The sequence below is a fragment of the Leptonychotes weddellii genome, chromosome 10 (genome assembly GCF_054177405.1).
Source record: "Leptonychotes weddellii isolate Sample4059 chromosome 10, ASM5417740v2, whole genome shotgun sequence".
NCBI classification, from domain to species: Eukaryota; Metazoa; Chordata; class Mammalia; order Carnivora; family Phocidae; genus Leptonychotes; species Leptonychotes weddellii.
The window spans coordinates 8,484,035-8,487,695 of record NC_138378.1 but is presented as its reverse complement, the minus strand read 5'-3'; the positions used below and the strand labels follow the sequence as shown (position 1 = coordinate 8,487,695).

Sequence of the window (3,661 nt, the reverse complement as noted above, 5' to 3'; positions counted from 1 at the left end):
TTCTAGGGGGTGGGAGGTCTAGTTTGAGGCTTGGTTACTCTATCATTGAAGTAATGAGCAATACTAGTAGCTAACACTAATTGATAAATATTATGTCCCAGGCAATATTCTAACCATTTATGTGTCTTAACAGTTTTATGAAGAATTAATATTATCACCCATTTTATAGATGAGAAAACAATTAGGAGATGAGTAACCTGAGTGAGGATACTAGTAGAGTCTGCAATCCCCCCCCACCCCCGGGAGGGTAATTCTTGCTCTTCAACACAGTAACGGGCTGCTTCCACCATATTCCTCACCCACCAAAAATATAAAAAATTAAAAAATGTTAAGAATAAAGCAAAAAGCAAAAACCTGACTATACGAAAAAGGTTGATTTGTTTGGCTGCATTATTCTAGTACATCAGAGAAAAGAATCTAGCAAAACTAGCAACATTTCTATATGTGAATTTCCCCGTCCCCTTGGATTGACTTTGGGAAGTTATGACCCTGAGTCTGTGCGTGCCCAGGGGAAATTGGGCACGGTGGGCTTCAAGCTATGGGGGATGGGGTGCTGACACTGTTCTGCTGTGTGGTGCTGGGTTTGCAGCAGTGGGGACAGCTCCCCACCTGCCAGGGCAGCCAGGGCTCCTTCAAGTGAGGGTTGGATCTAGTGAGAATGCGGCTTTACCAGGCAGCACCACAAATGCATCCTGTATTTGTTGCCAAGAAATTGTCATTGCCAATTACATGTACGTGAAACAAGACCTCATCCCTGACTTAAAGAGCTCTCAAGCCAGGAAAGCAGTGAAAACAGGCTGCCTCAAGGTGCAGCAAAGGGGAATGCAAGGTGGGGGAGGAGATTCAAAGCCAACAGGACAGGTGCATCTGTCAGCAAATGTGGCCTGTCCATGACTTAATGAGAGGCATGTGGCATCAGGAGAAGATGCTCTTGCAGGACCTGAATGTCCCTCCCGAGCCCTGGGGGGGGGCGGTCACATCTAGTCTTGGTTCCCACAGTAATCACTGAGGGCTCACTTGGTCCCAAGTGTTTCCCATGCATAGTCTCACTGTACTCACAACCAATGTACTATTATTATCCCCATTTTCTAGATGAGAAAAATGAGGTTTATAGGGGTTCAACAATTTTTCCAAAAACACAGGAGAGAGCCATGAATGGAACTCATGCAGATCCACCTCCAGGTCCAGGCTCGTCACTGCTGTGGCTAGTACAGCCCCGAGTCAGTTTCATGCCCATTTTGTAAATGGAGGAAACAAGGCGTGGAGAACAGTGACTTCTCTGGGACTCGAACCTGGATTTGAGCCCTTGTCTTTCTGGTGGAGAAGCCCATGGTCTGGTCATTGTCCTAGGACAGTAGCTATGGCCGCAGATCCACTTGACAGGGTATTTCTCTCTCTGGGATATCTCTCTCTAAATTACCTCTCTGGAAAGAGGTGGTGGGAACTGGTCTGGGTTGTTGGGTTTGAGAAGGAGAGGGGCACAGATAGACCTTGTTGGATAGATCCAGCAAGATGTAAAGTCTGCCTGGATATGGACAAGGAGGCATAAGGGAAGGGGGAGGTTTGGCCAGTGAGCACCTTGTATCATGGAAATAATATTTTGCAGAGGTGAAGGAGATGAGTGGAATTGTTGGGAGAATTAAGGCAATTTTATTAGTATTGTTATTCACCATAAATGATCTCAAGCAGGCATTTGCCTCCCCAGAACCAGCTAGTAACTTCTGGGCGGCTGTCCCTTTTCTAGTGACAGGTCATACACAGTATTTCAAGTCCGAGGGCATAATATTTGATCACAAACCCTGACCTCTAGTCTTGAAGACATATGCTCTGAATTTTAAAAGCCTTCTTCCGGAAATATTTAAAGCTAACCATTTCATTAAATGAGTCCCAGATATCCAGACAGTGTGACTGGGATAATATGGAATTATTTATGAAGATGACTTGTTCTGAGAAGATTATTGTGCTAAAGAGATGGAAATCCCACCTTTTCTCCCCATTCACTCACTGTGATTAGAGCCGATATTATTTCAGATGCAGTGGAGAGGGATAAAAGGTAAAGTGGATTTGGGGCCACAGCTACCCCGCGGTCCACACAAATTGGGTGATGGGGCTTTGGTTGCTTTTACGTGAGATCCAGCTTTTGCTCAGGCAGCAGAACATTCTCATCTCATGATGCATTTTTGGATTTAAACTGACTCAGTTCATCTTGCATAACTCAGAATCTCTTTTATTTGGGGGCTGCTTAATTCTTTCTTTTTTTTTTTTTTAAATAATCTCTCTACCTAACGTGGGGCTCGAATTCATGACCTCGAGATCAGGAGTCTCATGCTCTACCAACTGAGCCAGCCAGGCGCCCTTGGGCTGCTTAATTCTTATCATTTATTTGGATGGAATTTTTAAGCATGTAAGCTTAAATAATGCTCACATGGATCAGGATAGAATCCATTTTGTTTTCCAAACCAAGAACTCTCTTTAATCTTACCTTGAAACTGAAAGGTTTGATCAATAGTGCTTCACACTGATGTTGGAATTAAATATTCACATATACACTTACTGGCTTTCCAGGCCTTAGAAGATCTGGCCCCTAGCTACCACTCCAGCTTCATCTCGTCTTTCTCTCTTGTCTCTGGGTTCCAGCCACATGACCTTCTTTCTCTTTCTTTAAAAGTGAAAAATTCTTTCTGCATATTCTACTTTTGGGGGCTGGAATACTCTTTCTTCCTGCCTCAACCTGATCTGTCCCAAATCATCTTTTCAGAGACAGCTTAATGTTACCTCCTCCAGGAAGCCCTCCCTGATATCTTCCTCTTCCCCAAAGCTGGATCATTTTCTCCTGTTATAAATGATCACTGCACTAGTTTCTTCTCTTCTATAGAACTTATATCAATTAAAATCAAGTGTGGGTAATTGTGTTACTATTTATGAATATTTATTTTCCTAATGGGCTACAAACTCCCTATGAGTAAGTTATCCATGGCATCGTAGAGCCTATAACAGCGCTTGGCCCATTTATAGTTGCTCAATTATGATTTGGGAATGTTACAGAAAGGCAACTCAAGGTCTTCCGAACCCAAACTCTGAATTCTGATACTTAATTCTGAAGCTTACATAAAATTTCCACATTATTTTATGCAAGCATATCTTCTATCATTTTTCTCAATCTTAAAAAAATGAGTTTAATCAAATGATCTGAAACCTATTGAGATTCTCCTGTATTGCATAAAATCTGTTCATTAAAGGCATAATATGCCATTAAAATCAGAAAAAATTAGTTATGGCAACATTACCCAAAGTGTGTTTTGTGGAGCACTAGTTTTGTTGGATATTAGCGGAAAGAGAGTCACATGATCAAGGGCAATTGGGAAATTAACCAAAAAAAAAAGTTAAATTTTGTTTGTTTTAGTGATGGACTTCTGGTGCCTTAAATATGCTAATGTGCATTATTATAGCTGAAGAGGAGGGTTTATTATTATTTTTTTTATTCTTATGTTAATCCCCATACATTACATCATTAGTTTTAGATGTAGTGTTCCATGATTCATTGTTTGTGCATAACACCCAGTGCTCCATGCAGAATGTGCCCTCCTCAATACCCACCACCAGGCTAACCCATCCTCCCACCCCCCTCCCCTCTAGAACCCTCAGTTTGTTTTTCAGAGTC

At 42.0% G+C, this 3,661-nt stretch overlaps 1 non-coding gene across 1 annotated transcript; it reads right to left on the bottom strand.

Annotated features, from left to right (window-relative positions):
• Window positions 1–2,279: 2,279 nt before the first annotated feature.
• TRNAR-CCU (transfer RNA arginine (anticodon CCU)) lies at window positions 2,280–2,352 on the bottom strand. The gene has a single exon. It is a non-coding gene; the product is annotated as a tRNA-Arg (tRNA).
• Window positions 2,353–3,661: the final 1,309 nt, after the last annotated feature.